The sequence below is a fragment of the Chiloscyllium plagiosum genome, chromosome 45 (assembly GCF_004010195.1).
Source record: "Chiloscyllium plagiosum isolate BGI_BamShark_2017 chromosome 45, ASM401019v2, whole genome shotgun sequence".
Classification (NCBI taxonomy): Eukaryota; Metazoa; Chordata; class Chondrichthyes; order Orectolobiformes; family Hemiscylliidae; genus Chiloscyllium; species Chiloscyllium plagiosum.
Window position 1 is genome coordinate 10,241,182 of NC_057754.1, and position 18,726 is coordinate 10,259,907.

The 18,726-nt window shown below is 44.2% G+C and overlaps 1 protein-coding gene across 1 annotated transcript in view; it reads right to left on the reverse strand.

Annotated features, from left to right (window-relative positions):
- LOC122543928 (gastrula zinc finger protein XlCGF26.1-like) overlaps positions 1–18,061 on the reverse strand; it is a 47,209-nt gene extending 29,148 nt beyond the window's left edge. Inside the window, exons 1-3 of the mRNA XM_043682861.1 lie at positions 17,393–18,061; positions 12,192–12,298; positions 10,875–11,010 (exon numbers count right to left, since the gene is read on the reverse strand). The gene's annotated coding sequence lies outside the window, so the exon portion shown is untranslated. The remainder of the gene's footprint in view (positions 1–10,874; positions 11,011–12,191; positions 12,299–17,392) is intronic.
- Between the last annotated feature and the right edge of the window lie 665 nt (positions 18,062–18,726).

Here is an 18,726-nt window from a genome sequence, read left to right on the forward strand (position 1 = left end):
TAGGATTTATGACCATCTGGAAGAGCATGGCTTGATTAAATGCAGTCAACACGGCTTTGTGAGGGGCAGGTCATGCCTCACAAACCTTATCGAGTTCTTTGAGTTCTGGTCGCCCTATGATAAGAAAGATGTGGATGCTTTGGAGCGGGTTCAGAGGAGGTTTACCAGGATGCTGCCTGGACTGGAGGGCTTATCTTATGAAGAGAGGTTGACTGAGCTCTGACTTTTTTCATTGGAGAAAAGGAGGATGAGAGGGGACCTAATTGAGGTATACAAGGTAATGAGAGGCATAGATAGAGTCGATAGCCAGAGACTATTTCCCAGGGCAGAAATGACTAACACGAGGGGTCATAGTTTTAAGCTGGTTGGAGGAAAGTATAGAGGGGATGTCAGAGGCGGGTTCTTTACACAGAGAGTTGTGAGAGCATGGAATGTGTTGCCAGCAGCAGTTGGGAGGCAGGGTCATTGGGGACATTTAAGAGACTCCTCGACATACATATGGTCACAGAAATTTGAGGGTGCATACATGAGGATCAATGGTCGGCACAACATCGTGGGCTGAAGGGCCTGTTCTGTGCTGTACTGTTCTATGTTCTACTCAACCTCTCTTCATAGCAAGCAACTTGGATACCAGCTTTCTATCTTTCAAGCAGAAGGACCCACAATTCCCTCTGCGCTGCAGCTTTCTGCAATGTTTTACTCCATTTAAATAATATTCACCTCTGCTAATCTTCCAGTCAAAATGCATAAACATCTATCTTTCCCACAGTATTTCCATCTGCTGAGTTTTTGTCCGCTTGTTTAACCTGTCTCTATCCCTGTCTTCTCTCGTTATGTCATCCTCACTACTTGCCTCCATCTACCCACCTGGAAATAGTACAAATCACTTCTGTCATTCACGTCATTTGTATATATTATAAATAATTATGGCCCTAGTATTAATCCCAGTGGGACTCCACAAGTTACAATTTTCCATCACAAAAATGTCTTCTTTATCTCAACTCTTGTCTTCAACTCATTAGTCACGGGATGGCATGGTGGCTCAGTGGTTAGTACTGCTGCCTCACAGCACCAACCTCAGGAAACTGTCTTGTGTGGAGTTTGCACATTCTCTCCATGTCTGCAGGTTTTCCTCGAGGTGCTCTGGTTTCCTCCCACAATCCAAAGGTAAATTGGTCATGCTAAATTGCCCACAGTGTTCAGGGATGTGTAGGTTAGGAGTAAATGTAGAGTAATCGGGTCGGGGAATGGGTCTGAAGGGTTACTCTTCAGAGGGTTCGTGTGGACTTGTTGGGCCAGTTGGCCTGTTTCCACACACTGTAGGGATTCTATGATAGCAAATCCTTGATCAATGTTAATATATACCCCAACAATATGGGTTCATGGGTTCTTATCTTCTGAAGTAGTCTCATGAACAATACCTTACTGATTTTTTTTTCAAATCCATATATATTACACCTTCTTGTTACCTCCTCGAAATATTTCAACAAACTTGACAGCTATGATTCCCTTTCACAAAACCATGGTGATATTGCTTGATTACATAATGCATTTCTAAACGCTGTTATTCCAACGTCTAGAACAGACGGTAATATTTTCCCAATGTCAGAGCAGATTGTGAAATCTGGTAAATTTGTGTAGCTGAAAAATGGCCCACATCAACTCTAGCCTCCCAGTCTGCCTCCATCCCTGCAATTTGCCTACTGGTGAAACAGGAGCACAATAGACACTATATCCATATGCCTGCATTCCTCCCTGGAACATCTGGATAACAAGGACACCTATGTCAGGTTCCTCCTCATCAACTACAGCTCCACTCTAACACCAGCACCTCTACCAGAATAATCTCAAAACTCTGAGATCTAGGTCTCGGCTCTGCCCTCTGCAACTGGATCCTCAGCTTCCTAAGCCACAGACTGCAACAGTGAGGATAAACAACAGCACCTCCTCCACAATAATCCTTAACACTGCCACTCCGCAAGGATATATACTCAGCCCCTTACTGTACTCAGTGTACACTCACAAAACTCCTGGGATTGTATTCATTAGAGTTTAGAAGGTTATGGGGACATCTGATAGAAACTTACAAGCTAATACATGGCTTAGAAAGGGTGGACACTGGGAAGGTGTTTCCATTAGGCGGGGAGACTAGGACCCATGGGCACAGCCTTAGAATTAGAGGGGGTCAATTTAAAATGGAAATGAAGAGACATTTCTTCAGCCAGAGAGTGGTGGGCCTGTGGACTTCATTGCCACGGAGCACAGTGGAGGCCAGGCTGTTAAATGTCTTCAAGGTAGAGATTGATAAATTCTTAATCTCACAAGGAATTAAGGGATACAGCAAGAGTGCGGGCAAATGGCGTTGAAATGCCCCTCAGCCATGACTAAATGGTAGAGTGATCTTGATGGGCCGAATGGCCTTACTTCTACTCCTATGTCTTATGGTCTAAAACTACAAGCTCGCTGACAACACTACCATTGTAGGCCGGTTGTCAAACAATGATAAGTGAGAATATAGAAATAAGATGGCATGATGCAATGGTAACAACCTCTCTTAATGTTAGCAAAATAAAAGAACTGATCATTGACTTCAAAAAGGAGGGGGACATGCTCTTACCTACGAGAACAGAGCTGAGGTAGAGAGGGTCGAGTGTGTCAAGCTCAGAGGATCGCCAATAACCCACAATGTATCCTGGACTTCTCATACAGATGCAACTGTCAAATTAGCACAACAACGCTTCTTCTTCCTCTGGAAATAACTTTTACAGATGCAGTATAAAAACCATTCTGGCTGGGGGCATGACAGCTTGGTACAGCAACTGCTCCATCCAGCATTGCCAGAACGTTGTGCACATAGCCCAGAGCATCATGGAAGCCAATCTTCCATCCATGGAGTCGGTCTACACTTCATGTTGCCATGAAAGGCTGCCAACATCAAAGACCCCTCCCACCCGGTAATGCTCTCTTCCAACCTCTTCCGTCAGGCAGAAGATACAGAAACCTGAACAGACACACACAGGCTCAGGAACAGCTTCTTCTCTGCTGTTATTAGACTGCTGAATGGACCTCTCTAACCTCAAATCTAATGTTGACCTTGCCTTTGTGCACCTCCTGTGTGAGAGAGAGAGAAAGCGAGAGAGAGAAAGTGAGACATGGAAGGTTGATTACTCAAACAGAACTTTAACAAAACCTTCCAAACTCGCCACTCCATCACCACAAAGGACCAGAAGAGTAGGCATATGAAACCATCACCACCTTGAAGCTCCCTCCAAGTCACACAATGTCGCTTCATCTACTGCTAGATGAATAGAAATTTCCACCAATCCAATCTCAAATTAGAGGGCATAGTCTGAGAATTAGGGTTAGACTGTTCATGACAGATGTTAGGAAGCACTACTGAACTGGTTTGGAACTCTCTTCCAAAAACTGCTGTCGATGCTCAGTTGTTTGTTTTAAATCTGAGATAGATAAACTTTCATTCAGCCAAGGTGTTCAGGGATATGTTCCAAAGGTGGGTATATGGAGTTAGACCACAGATTAGCCATGATTTCATTAAATGGTGGAACAGGCTCAACTGGCTGAATGGCCTATACCTGATCCTTTGTTCACTGAAAGCGAATGGCTTCAGTCCCTGCTACAAACTTCCTAACTCCAGCTGCATCTCTGTCCCTAATAACCGTCTGACCAGGCTGTCTGCAACATTAGTGGATATCAGACTTGTGGCTAGGCTTTTGACCACAACGACGCATCTCAATTTGATGTTCTATTTCCACATCAGTGACTGGTGAGACTTCAGCACAGTGTCAGCTCCATGTACTGAAAATCTCGTCCAGTCTTTTATAACCTCGAAACTGAATGACCCAAACACACTCCTGATCCACTTCCCACTTCCAATCTCCCTGTAATCAAGCTCATCCAACACTCGTGCTCACTCACACTAAGTCTTGTTCACCTCACCCTGACCGAAAAAACATGTCAGTTGAAAAACAATAACATTTAAAACTTCCTAGCCTTGTTTTCAAATCCGTCCATGACAGTGATCATTTCCATCCCTGAACTCTCTTCCAGCTGCACAATCCTTCAAATATCTGCACTTGCCTAATTTCAGCTCTTGAATGTGGTCAATTAATCCCCCACCCACCAATGGTGGGTGTTCTTTCAATTTCCTGGGCATCAGGATCTGGAACTCACTCCTTGACTCTCTTCAACCTCTTCCTCCTTTAAGATAATTAGAGTCATAGAGATGTAGAGCATGGAAACAGACTCTTTGGTCTAACTCGTCCATGCCAACCAGACATCCCAAATTAATCTAGTCCCATTTGCCAGCACTAGGCCCGTATCCCTCTAAACCCTTCCTATTCATATGCCCATCCAGATGCCTTTTAAATGTTGTAATTGTCCCATCCTCCATCACTTCTTCTGGTAGCTCATTCCATGCATGCACCATCCTCTGTGTGAAAAGATTTCCCCTTAGGTCTCTTTCCCCTCTCACCCTAAACCTACGCCCTCTAGTTCTGGACTCCCCCACCCCACGGAAAAGACATTGTCTATTTACCCTATCCATGCCCCTCATGATTTTATAAATCTCTATAATGTCGCCCCCCAGCCTCTGACACATGATGTAAAACAGCCCCAGTTTATTCAGCTTCTCCCTACAACTCAAAACCTCCAACCCTGGCAACATTCTTGTAGAGCTTTTCTGTACCCTTTCAAGTTTCCATGGGAGGGAGACCAGAATTGCACGCAATATTTCAAAAGTGGCCCAACCAATGTCCTGTATTCTTCTTTTTTGACCAAACATTTAGTCACCTGCCCCAACACATGATGTGACACAGTATAAAATGTTGTTTTCTAACATGTCCGTGAACTCCATGGAGCATACATTAAACTGGAAATTAGAGACATAAGCAATAAAGATACACCGGTTATTGTGGGTGTCTTCGATCCAAATATGGAATGGGCAAATCCAATCATTAACAATGCCACAGAGGGGGAATTACTTCAATGTGTATAAGATCGTTTTCTGGATCAACACATTGAGGAACCAAATAGAGGACAGGCCATTCTAAAGTGCACGATATTTAAGTGGTGGAGGCAGGCTAGCTCAGTTGGTTGGATGGCTGCTTTGCGATGCAGAATGAAGCCAAACCACGGCTCATTTCCTATACCAACTGAGGTGACTGTGAAGATCCCACATTCTTAACCTTACCCCTTGCCTGAGGGATGGTGACCCTCAAGTTAAAGCACCACTGGTTAACTCTCTCTAATGAGAGAGGAACTCCATGGTCTTGAGGGATATTGGCAATTTAATTTCAAAACTTTGTTTGTGCAATGAGAATGGAATAATTGGCAATCTCACTTTGTGAGGTCCCTTACGGAAGAGTGAAGAACTGAGTAATGGAATTCTCCATGAAGAATAACAGTCTTGATTCTAAGACAAGGGACTCCAATCTAAAGGGAGGAAATGGAACTGGTAAAGGCACAAGCTGGCTACAACAAATTAGGGAACATTATTTAAAAGGGTGACAAACATTTAAAGAGCACATGGAGGAACTGCAACAGTTGTTCATTCCTGTCTGACAGAAAGTAAAACAGGAAAGGTGGCCCACCGTGGCTACCAAGAAATATTAGGGATGGTAATGAATCCAGGAAGAGGCGGACAAATTGGCTAAAAACAGCAGCAAATCTGAAGATTGGGAGCAGTTCAGATTTTAGCAATGAATGACAGACAGATTGATTCAGAGGGGAAACAAGAGTATATAAAGAGAAAAAAAGATGAACGGAAACAAGTATAGGTTCCTGACAATCAGAGTTAGGGATAGTTATAGTGTCGAACAAATAGATAGTAGACCAATAAAGTTTGTTCTATCGTCACAACGGAAGAGACAAGTAACATTTCCAAAATGTTGGGGGACACACAGAATATAACAGCACAGTTCAGGCCCTTCGATGCTTCACTGACCTGTGGAACCAATCTGAAACCTACACAGTAGCGCCTCGACATATGAATGACCCCGGTCATGAACAAATCGGTTTACGAACAGGATTGTACGTAAAATTTTGCTTCAACGTACATACGCAATTCAAGGTACAAACGCAAAAAGCCCACGTGCGACCATGTGGTTTCATTGTTCTGCTTTGCTACGCGCTTGCTGAACGCAAAAGCTCTCAGGCCCCACGTGATCTCATTCAGTTCGTCTTTGGCACGTGCGCTGCGAACAGCGTTCGTTGTTACGTCCAAGCATTCTTACGCTATCTGAACAATGGGAAAAATTGATTCAGTTTGCGGATTTTTCGGTTCGCGAACCGGGTCCCGGAACAGACTAAGTTCATAAGTCGAGGCACTACTGTATATCCTACACAATTCCATTTTACCTATACGTTTATCCAATGACCATTTAAATGCCCTTAAAGTTGCAGACAGGACATTCCATGACCCTACTACTCTAAGTAAAGACATTACCTCTGACATCTGTCCTATATCTAAACACCCCAATTTAAAGCTATGTCCTCTTGTGCTAGCCATCACCATCCGAGGAAAAAGGCTCTCACTGTTCACCCTATCTAACCCTCTGATTATCTTATATGTCTTAATTAAGTCACCTCTCGCCTTCTCTCTAATGAAAACAGCCTCAAATCCCTCAGTCCTTCCTCATAAGACCATCCCTCCATACCAGGAAACATCCCAGTAAATCTCCTCTGAACCCTTTCCAAAGCTTCCACATCCTTCCTATAATGTGGTGTCCAGAAATGTATGCAATATCCAAGTGTGGCAGCACCAGAGTTTTGTACAGCTGCAGCATGACCTCATGGCTCCGAAACTCAATCCCTCAACCGATAAAAGCTAACACATGGTATGCCTTCTTAACAACCCTATTAGTCTGGGTGGCAACTTTGAGGGATCTATGTACATGGGCACTGAGACCTCTCTGCTCATCTACACTACCAAGAATCTTACAATTATTACAGTACTCTGCATTCCTGTTGCTTCTTGCAAAGTGAACCACCTCACAATTTTCCACATTAAACTCCATTTGCCACCTCTCAGCCCAGCTCTGCAGCTTATCTATGCCCCTCTATAACTTGCAATAAGCTTCAGCACTATCCACAACTCCACCGACTTTAGTGTTATCCACAAATATATGAACCCATCCTTCCACGCCCTCATTTATAAAAATGACAAACAGCAGTGGGCCCAAACCAGATCCTTGCGGTACACCACTTGTAACTGAACTCCAAGATGAACATTTCCCATTAGCCACCACCCTCTGTCTTCTTTCAGCTAGCCAATTTCTGATCCAAACCGCTGAATCACCCTCAATCCCATGCCTCCGTATTTTGTGCAATAGCCTACCGTGGGGAACCTTATCAAATGCCTTACTGAAATCCACATACGCCACATCAATCGCTTTACCTTCATCCACCTGTTTAGTCACCTTCTCAAAGAACTAAATAAGGTTTGCTAGGCACAACCTACCCTTCACAAAACCATGTTGACCATCCCTAATCAACTTATTCCTTTCGAAGTGATTATAAATACTATCTCTTATAACCTTTTCTCACAGTTTACCCACAATCGAAGTAAGGCTCACTGGTCTATGATTAGAGTTTCTACTCCCCTTCTTGAACAAAGGGACAACATTTGCTATCCTCCAGTCTTCTGGCACTATTCCACAATGATGACATAAAAGATCAAAGCCAAAGGCTCTGTAATCTCCTCCTTGGCTTCCCAGAGGATCCTATGATAAATCCCATCCGGTCAAAGGGACTTATCTATCCTCACCCTTTGCAGAACGGCAAACCCCTCCTCCTTGTGAACCTCAATCCTGTGCAGTCTAGTGGCCTGCATCTCTGTTTTCAACTTGACAACACTGGTATTCACACTGGAAAAAGACAATGAAAAATATTCATTTCGCGCTTCCCCTATCTCCTCTGACTCCACGCACAACTTCCCACTACTATCCTCGATTGGCCTTAATCTTTCTCTAGTCATTCTTTTATTCCTGATATACCGATAGAAAGCTTTAAGGTTTTCCTTGATCCTATCTGCCAACGACTTCTCATGTCCCCTCCTGACTCATCTTAGCTCTTTCTTTAGGTCTTTCCTGGCTAACTTGTAGACCCCAAGTGCCCTAACTGAGCCTTTGTGTCTCATCCAAACATAAGCCTTCTTTTTCCTCTTAACAAGAGATTCAACCTCTTTAGTAAACCACTGCTTCCTCACTTGACCACTTCCTCCCTGTCTGACTGGTACATACTTATCAAGGACACACAGTAGCTGTTCCTTGAATAAGCTCCACATTTCAATTGTGCCCATCCCCTGCAGTTTGCTTCCCCATCCTATACATCCTAAATCTTGCCTAATTGCATCATAATTGCCTTTGCCCCAGCGATAACTCCTGGCCTGCAGTATATACCGATCTCTTTGCATCACTAAAGTAAACGTAACCGAATTGTGGTCACTATCACCAAAGTGCTCACCTACCTCCAAATCTAACACCTGGCCAGGCTCATTACCCAAATCCAATGTGGCCTCGCCCCTTGTTGGCCTGTCTACATACTGTGTCAGGAAACCATCCTGCACACACTGGAAAAAAAAGCTGACCCATCTAAAGTACTCAAACTATAGTATTTCCAGTCAATATTTGGAAAGTTAAAGACACCCTGTTACTCTCACTCCTATCTAGAATTATCTTTGCTATCTTTTCTTCTACACCTCTGGAACTATTTGGAGGCCTCTTGAAAACTCCCAGCAGGGTTACCATTCCTTTCCAGTTTCTAACCTCTTCCCATACCACCTCAGTAGATGAGTCCTCAAACATCCTTTCTGCAACCGTAATACAGTCCTTGACTAAAAATGCCACACCTTGCCCTCTTTTGCATGGTCCATTGAGAGGAACTGAAGGAAATCAGCGTAAGTGGAGAAATTGATGGGATTAAAGACCAACAAATCCCCAGCACCTGGTAATCTACCCCCCCACTCCCCAGAGTACTTAACACAGTCGCTCAAGATAAAGTGGACGCACTCAAACTAGCAGTTTGAACTAAATAGAGGAAATTCATTATCATCTTTCAAGATTCTATAGACTGAAGTAGTTCCTACGGATTGGATGGTAGCTAATATAATCCCAGTATTTAAAAAAGTAGGTAGAGAAAACATGGAATTATAGACCAGTTAGCCTGACGTTGATAGGGAAAATGCTAGAGTCTAATATTAAAGATTTAATAGCAGAACACTTGGAAAACAGTGACAGGATTGGACAGAGTCAGCATGGATGCACAAAATGAAAAATCATTCTTGACAAATCTACTGGAATTTTTCAAGAATGCAACTTGCAGAATTGTTAAAGAGGCAGTAGATGTGGTTTCCTTGGGCTTTCAGAAGGCATTCAAAAAGGTACCAGAGAAGAGATTAGGATGGAAAATTAACACACATGGGATTGGCAGGAACATGCTCATTTGGATAGAGAATTGGCTGACAATAAAGAGTAGGAATAAACAGGTTTTTTGAGGGGCAGCCAGGGACCAGTGGAGTACTGCAAGGATCCATGCTTGGACCTCAACAATTCACAATATATATTCATGATTTGGATGAGGAAACTTAAATGTCATCTCTCCAAGCTCCAAGCTTTTATTCCTGATGAAGGGCTTTTGCCCGAAACGTCGATTTGGCCTGTCCTCGGATGCTGCCTGAATTGCTGTGCTCTTCCAGCACCACTGATCCAGAATCTGGTTTCCAGCATCTGCAGTCATTGTTTTTACCTCTCCAAGCTTGCAGATGACTTGAAGCTGGGTGGGACAGTGAACTGGGAAGAGGATGCCAATATGGTTCACTGTGATTTAGAGAAGTTGGCCGAGTGGGTAAAAGTGTATGGCAGGTAAAGGATAATGCAGATTGATGTGAGGTTATCCAGTTTGATCATAAAACCAGGAAGACAGATAGGTTAAGAAAGGGGGAAGCGCAGCAGGACCCGAGTGTCCTTGTACACAAGTCGGTGAAAGTAAGCATGCAGATGCAGCAGGCAATGAAAGCAGCAAATGGTATGTTGGCCTTCATAGCAAGAGGATTTGAGTACAGGAGCACATATACCTTGCTGCAATTGTACAGGGTCCTGTTGAGAGCACACTTTGAATACCTGAGGAAGGAAATTATGGCTATGAAGGGAGTACAATACAGGTTGACTAGACTAATTTCTGGGATGGCAGGACTATCATATGAAGACAGACTGGGTCAGTTAAGATTCAACCCACTGGAGTTTAGAAGAATGAAGAAGGATCTCAGAAATCAATAACTTTTAACAGGACGTCACAAGGTAAATGTCGGAAGGATGTTCTTCGATGACTGGAGAGTCCTAAATCAGGAGTCACAGTCTAAGGATGTGGGGGTAGGCCATTTAGCACTGAGATGAGGAAGCATGTTTTACCCAGAGTGGTGAGCCTGTAGAAATCTCTACCACAAAACAGTAAAAGCCAAAACATTGAACCTTGCCAATTAGAAGACAGATATAGTTCTGCAGGCTAAAGGGATCAAAGTGGATCGGCAAAAGTGGGAATAAACCACTGAGTAGCATGATCAGCCATGATTGTACTGAATAATGGAGCAGGATCAAATGCCACAATGGCCTATTCCAGTTCCTACTTTCTGTGATTCAATTGCAGTAGATATGTCAAGCATGATTTTCCATTTCGTGCATCCATGCTGACTCTGTCCAATCCTGTCACAGTTTTCCCAAGTGTTCTGCTATTAAATCTTTAATGTTAGACTCTAGCATTTTCCCTATCAATATCAGGCTAACTGGTCTAAAATTTGATTATAACTGACACTTATCACTGGTCCCTTATCATCACTGGATGAAAATTCTGTCACCCCTTACCGAACAGCAATCTAGGAATAGCTTCACCACACAGACTGCAGCAGTTCAAGGTCAGGGAGGTGCAGAGAGATCCTGGAGGCTTCTAGACTGGCTGCTCTGTCTCGAGTTTTCTATCCGTTATCAACTTTTGATTGTTCTGAAAAAAGAACCATAGTATATAGGAAAAAAGTAAATAAATATGAAAGTTTGCTGAAACTTGACGTTCAGTCCTGACCTAGAAATTAAGTCAAGTTTTACGTGCATGTGAGAAACACATTATCCAAGGATTGCACACAAGCTTGGCATCCATTTTTTGAGACTGTTTAACGGAACTGAAAATTTTAATTTCTTTTATTTTCAGTTTAATTTATTCCTTAACTGTGCACAGCTATTGGTGAAAGTGGGGGTTATGAACATCCAAAACCCTCGGAACCAGCTATCTTTCGGATTTTTCGGATAAAGGGTTAAATGACATTTTCATAGTAAAACACAGAAAATAATTACCAAACAGCAGACCCACCTGTGATTACTACAAACACCGAGACAGAACTGATGGCCTGTCAATGCTGGGCTATGCTGCTATGTCACAACTGAGGGACGTGGGTCGAGTGGGTGTGGAGTTGCATTAATTGTTTGCATGCCAAACAACCTTGTTAATGAGAAAAAAACTCCGTGAACAAAACTTCGGATTTCAGAGCTTTTCAGATTTTGGAATTTCGTATGAAGGATTGTCTACCCGCACTGGGTACAAATCAGAGACATTGATTACATTGCCTGGTTGTTTATCTTTGCTTTGCTCATGTTATTGTTATTTCCTCTTTAAGTTAAAAATTTGGTGTCCAAGATGTGTTACTCAAAGCCTGGTTAGGAACGTTTGGACAATTTTGATGGTCATTCAATGTTTCAGTTTCACTGCGTTGTGAATCCAGTGACAGTGAGGCTAATTTGGTTTGGTTTGCTATCCTTGTGTCATAACAAGTACCTAATGGTCAATATTAGCTCAGAAGCAGAAATGACTTCCAGTGCAGGACAAACAATTCCTGACCATGGAAGATAAAGCTGGAAATCAGCAGCATTTAACAAAAGATATGCAGCAATGGAAACCTCATTTAGACACAAATCTGCAGAAATAACAACAAAAGAAGGTTCAAATAAACCCAGTATTAGAGGCAGAGGTAGTCGGACAACAGCTGAGAGATGGTAGGTAGAGGTGAGATAGAGCAATAGATGGACATGAATTCAGATCCACAGTAAGGAGTCACATCTGCCCCAGGGCTATGAAACCACAACACTGCACAGAAAGATTAAAATTGTAATTGAATGCTCAAAATTACTCACCTCCCAAAAAATCTCACGGTTTTCAAATCTCCTGCTGGTGCCTGCAGCTGGGAAGACATCAGAAACCAGGAAAATATATTCCTGCTGCCTTCAAACTGTATAAATCTCTGGAAAAGGAGATGACAGAAATCGGACGTTTCAGTCAAGGAAAAGTATCCCACCTAGACCCAGTCCCCTACCTTATACCTCTAATCCCGCATTTCTCATGGCTATCCCACCCAGCCTGCACATTCCTCGATACTATGGGCAATTTAGCATGGCCAATCCACAGAACCTGTACATCTTTGGACTGTGGGAGGAAACTGGAGTACCTGCAGGAAACTTACACATACACAGGGAGAATGCGCCCGAGGGTGGAAGTGAACCTGGATCCACGGTGCTGTGGGGTAGCAGTCCTAACCACTGTGGCATCCAGCACAATGAGACAAATAAGACCACAAGATAAAGGAGCAGAAATATGCCATCCCATGCACTGGAGCCTGCTCCGCCATTCGATCATAGCTGATATGCTTCTCAACCCCCATTCTCCTGCCTTTCCTCCATAATTCTTAATCCCCTCGGTCTTAAATACACTCAGGGACTTGCCCTTCACAGTCTTCTGCAGAGATGCATTCCACAGATTCGCCACCTTTTGAATGAAAACATTTCTCCTCATCTCAGTTCTAAAGGGTTATTCCTTCACTGTGCCCTTCGGTCCTAGTCTCTCCTGCGAGGGGAAACATTTTTGATGTACACTCTACGCCGACCTCTCAGTATTTTGTAAGTTTCAGTGAGATCTGAAGTTTATCCTTCTAAACTCCCAGGAAGTACACACCCAGATTCCTCAACTGCTCCTCGTGTAACAAGCCCTTCACCCCCAGGATCGTTGTTGTAAACCTCCCCTGTATCTGCTGCAAAGCCAGCACATCCTTCTTCAGATAGGAGACTCAAAACAGTGCACAGTATTCCAAATGCAGTCTGACCAGAGCCTTATACAGCCTTGGCTAATCCTGCTCCTATTTCTCTTGTTATTAGGATGGTCCCACATGCCTTCTAGTGTATTCCATTTTTAAAATTGGCCGTCGTTAACCCCAGCCTGTGTCCAGCTTCTCTGGGCAAAGCGAGAACAAAATCAATGGGTCAAAGATTTTCTTTTGGTCACTGGGACCCTGAAGGCCCTCCCACTCTGCCATCTCACCATGATCCTCACACATGCTCAACACTTCCTGCTGAACAAAGATAGCTACTGTTCACCAAAATGGGGAGTTTTCCTGAACAAAGAGACCTTGGGGTGCAGTTCAAAGCTCCTTGAAACTGGAGTCACAGGTAGATAGGATAGTGAAGAAGGCACTTGGTATGATTGCCTTTATTGGTCAGTGCATCAAGTACAGGAGTTGGGAGGTCATATTGCGCATGTACAAAACTTTGGTTAGGCCACATTTGGAATAACGGGTGCAATTCTGGTCTCCCTCTATCGGAAGGATGTTGTGAAACTTGAAAAGGGTTCAGAATATATTTACAAGGATGTTGCCAAGATTGGAGGGTTTGAGCTATAGGGAGGGGCTGAATACGCTGGGGCAGTTTTCCCTGGAGCATCGGAGGCTGAGGGGTGACCTTATGGAGGTTTATAAATTCACGAGGGGCATGGACAGGATAAATAGACAAGATCTTTTGCCGAAGGTAGGGGAGTCCAAAACTAGAGGGCATAGGTTTAAGGTGAGAGGGGAAATATAAAAAATGGACCTAAGGGTCAAATTTTTCATGTAGACATTGGGGCATCAATGGAATGACCTGCCAGAGAAAGTGGAGGAGGCTGCTACAATTACATAATTTAAAAAGGCATCTGGATGGGTGAGGAGGAGGAGTGGAGCAAGGCAGGGGAAGGAGTTGGGTGGCGAGGGGGAGGGTGAGGTGCAGTGTGGGGGAGGGTGACATCAGGGGGAGGGATGGTGTGGGGCAGTGTGGAGAGGGGCAGCGTGGGTGGGGTGTGGAGCAAGTGGGGGCGTCAATCTGGGGAGGATAGCGAGGGGGCACCATAATACCAGACTAAACTCGTCCCACCTGCCTCAGCTTGACACATATCCCTCCAAACATTTCTTATTCATGTATTTATCTGAATATCTTTAAATGTTGTACTTGCATCCACTACTTCCTCTGGAAGTTCATTCCACACATAAACCACTGTGTAAAAACAAGGCCTTGTTGTTTATGTCATGTCTTTTTAAAAATCTTTTTCCTCTCACCTTGAAAATATGTCCCCAATCCTGTAATTCCCCACATGCCATTCAATGTATTTATACCCCTCATGATTTTGTAAACCTCTATAACCTCTCAACCTTATAAATGCCAGTGAAAAAGTCCCAGCCTATGCAGCCTCTCCTCATAACTCAAACACCCCATTCCCAGCAATATTCTAGTAAATCTCTTCCAAACTCTTTCCAGCTGAATAATATCCTTCCTGTAACAGGGTGACCACAACTGGGCACAACCTCCAGGAGAGGCCTTCACCAACATCTAGTGCAACCTCAACATAACATCCCAGCTCCTATACTCAAAAGGTCTCAGCAACAAAGGCAAGCATGCCAAACTCTTGAAGGGATAAGGGATATATTACAAAAAGGAAATAAAAACGACTGACCGGAATATTGCAGTAGTTTCCATGATGCATTGCTTTACAGGTACATAAGATTGTACATCATGCCATAGCATCAAGGGCCGAACTCCTTTTCTCAGAAAGCCATAGTTCAAAACAGTTTGATAAAACTCCAACCCTTCCTTCGGTTTGATCATATTCTCTTCCAGATTTGCTGGCATCAGTTCCTACGTACTGACCTCATTAATTGCCAAACGTGTGCTATCTCATAGAGTCCTACTGAACGGAGACAGACACTTTGGCCTAAACTGGTTCATGCCGACCAAAATGTCCACCCATGCTAACCCCATTTCCCTGCTCTTACCCATATCCTTTTAATTCTTTCCTATTCATTTATTTGTCCAAACGCCTTTTAAATGTTTGGAATGTAGCCACCTCAACCACTTCCATTGGCAGCTCATTCCAAATGCATACCAGCCTCTGTTAACAATGTGTCCCTCAGGTTCCCTTTTATTTTTTCCCCTCTAACCTTAAACTGATGCACTCTAGTCCTCAATTCCCCAACCCTGGGAAAAAGACTGAGCGCAATCACTCTATCCTTGCCTCTCATGATCTTATACACGTCTACAAGGTCCCCCCTTAGTCTCTTATACTCTAAAAAGAAAAGTCCTGTCTTCTCTAACCTCTCCCTATAACTCAGACCATTGAGTCCAGGCAACATCCTTGTAAATTTCTTCAGCACACTTTGCAGTTTAATAACATCCTTCCTATAACAAGGTGACCAAATCTGAACACAATACTCCAAGTGCAGCCTCACCAACATCCATCCTGTATAACTACAGCATAACTTCACAATTTCTGTACTACGTGCCCTGACTGATGAAGGCCAGTGTGCCAAAAACCTCCTCCACTGCCCCGTCTACCTGTGACTCCACTTTCAGAGAACTTCAAGCCGAAATTCCAAGATCCCTCTGCTCCACTAGACTCCTTAAGGCCCTACCACAAAACTTCTACCTTGATTTGATTTTCCAAAATGCAAGACCTCACACTTAAACTCCACTTGCCATTTCTCAGTCCACTTCTCCAGCTGATCAAGTTCCTGCTGCAATTTCTGAAAACCCTCCTCACTGTCTGCAATAGCACCTGTTTTAGTGTCATCAGCAAATGTACTAATCATGCCCTGTACAGTCTCATCCAAATCATTGATATAGATTACAAACACACTGCCACATTCCAGAGTCTACAGAGTTCTTTGATCAAGAACCGACTTGCAATTTACTTCCAGGCCTGGCCTCTTTGAAGGGCTTTTGCCCGAAACGTTGATTTTGCCTGTCCTCGGATGCTGCCTGAATTGCTGTGCTCTTCCAGCACCACTAATCCAGAATCTGGTTTCCAGCATCTGCAGTCATTGTTTTTACCTCAAAAACAAACCTGTCTATTCTTTTCAACACAAGCTACTGCTCACAGCCCAAAAGTCACCATTCAACTCTCAGATTCAAAAGAAAAAATATTTTTAAAACCAGCAAGGGTTCTAAGACAAGAGAAGAAGGCTTAAACCTTCATTAGCTGAAACATCAACTCTCTTGCTCTTCAGGTGCTGCCTGACCTGTTGTGCCTTTTCCCAGCGCCACACTTTATCGACTCTCCAGCATCTGCAGTCTTCACTATCTCCTAGTTCCTTCTAACATAGTGCACTGACTGCCGAAAGAGCTTTAACTTTGACTGTTGAAAGAAACTATATGATTACAATTTATCTGATGATCCAGCAAGGAGAGACAAAATATCCCTACATTATAGAGACCCTATGGAAATATCAAGACAATGACAGGGATACAGTTACCCAGCTCAGCTGACCACCTAATGGTGCAGTCACACTGGGGGCAGACTATGCTCCATGTACAGGAAGGATTCAGTCAAGACATCCAGCTGCTGAGACACCTGTAAGTTTGCAGAGGGTTACAGGAGTTCGATTCCAGTGGGAATGCTGTTTTTGTATCACATACAGCTTCATCTCCTGTTGGGGTGGCATGGTGGCTCAGTGGTAAGCACTACAGCCTGACAGCACCAGGGACCCGGGTTGGATTCCAGCCTCGGACGAATGTCTGTGTGGAGTTTGCACATTCTCCCCGTGTCTGTGTGGGTTTCCTCCGGGTGCTCTGGTTTCCTCCCACAGGTTAGGGTGAATCGGCCATGCTAAATTGCCCATAGTGTTAGGTGCATTAGTCAGAGGGAAATGGGTCTGGGTGGGTTACTCTTCGGAGGGTCGGTGTGGACTTGTTGGGCCGAATAGTTAAACCTCTCACCAGGTGTAATCAAACAAAACTGCAGAGCCACATAGATGGAGACAATGGGGGACGTCTGGGGGAAGGGGAAGATGGAGATTGGGAAACGTTGGGGTTGGGAACAAAGCTCCGCCCATTAGAGCTCTCCGCTAACGGCGCGTGCGCATTCCCCTTTCCCCGTCCTCGAGCTAAACAAAGAACGTTGGCCGGGGCCTGTTTTGAGAAGAATCCTGAGGTTGTCTGCAACACCTGGAACAGTGACGGTTGGGAATTGTGACGTAAACCGATGAACTCTTCTTGCTGGAATACTGCGGCGAGCGCTGACCTCCGCATTAACCTTTACATACCGTCTCTGAATATGATAGACCAACATTGGTTTCCAGCCACCTCTCGTTGCACGCATGCTCGAATCCAGAATTAGCTACGCACATGCTGCAGCCTCAGCCGGCTGGATTGACGGGACCAATAGGAATCAGGGGGCGGGATTAGAGGGCGGAGTGGGCGTGCCCGGTCATCCAACCAGAGTGAACGAGGGGACCTAATGGGAGCCCTAACCAATCATAGAAAAGGAGGCGGGTTGGACCTTCAGCCTATCGCAGAGAATGAAGGGCGTGGTTAGAGCTTCAACCAATCAGCGAATGAGGAGGCGGGTCTGCATTTTGTCTCGTTCTGGTTCTGGTGCTGGAGCCAGAACTTGGCTTTCCAGACTCAGGGGAGAACACGGAAGGAAAGACAGTCGGTGCAGGAGTATACCATTCGGCTTTATAATCCTGCACCACCGTTCAGTACGATCATGACTGATCATGCAATCTTATTATCCCATTCCCACCTTCTCCCCATAGCCCTTGATCCCTTTAGCTGCAGATGCCACATCCAGCTCCCTCTTGAAGATACCGAATGAACTAGGCCCAACAGCTTCCCAACAGTGGGAGAGAATTCCTCAGGTTCACAACCCTCTGAGTGAAGACTTTCTTCATCTCAGTCCTGAATGGCTTACCCCTTATTCTGAGACTGTGAGCACTAGTTCTGGACTTCCCCAAATCAGGAACATTTTTCCCACATCAAGCCTGTCCAGTCCCATCACCTCCCCCCCCCCAAATTCTTCGAAATTCCAGAGAATACAGGCATTCCGCATATGTCAGACCTGCTATTCTGGGAATAAATCTGGTGAACCTTTGCTGGACTCCTTCAATAGCAAGAATGTCCTTTCTCAGACTAAAAGACCAAAGCTGCACTTAATACTCATGCTGTGACGTAGTCAAGGCCTGTATAACTGCAGCAAGACATCCTTACTCCAATACTCAAATCCTGTCACAATGATGGCCAGCATGCCATTAGCTTTGGAGTCATGTATAGACCTTCAACCAGTAGTCGAGCTGGGACGCGAGGTACATCAGGAGATAGAAAAGATGTGTAGGAAAGGAGAAGTTACAGTGATCATGGAAGATTTCAATATGTAGGTGGACTGGGAAAATCAGGTTGGCAGTGGGTCACAAGAAAAGGAACGTGTGGAATGTCTACAAGATGGCTTTTTGGAGCAGCTTGTGATGGAGCCCCTAGGGAAAGGCAGTACTGGATATAGTGTTGTGCAATGAGGTAGACTTGAGAAGGGAGATTAAGTTGAAGGAACCCTTAGGAATCAGTGATCATAACATGATTGAATTTACTCTGCAATTTGAGA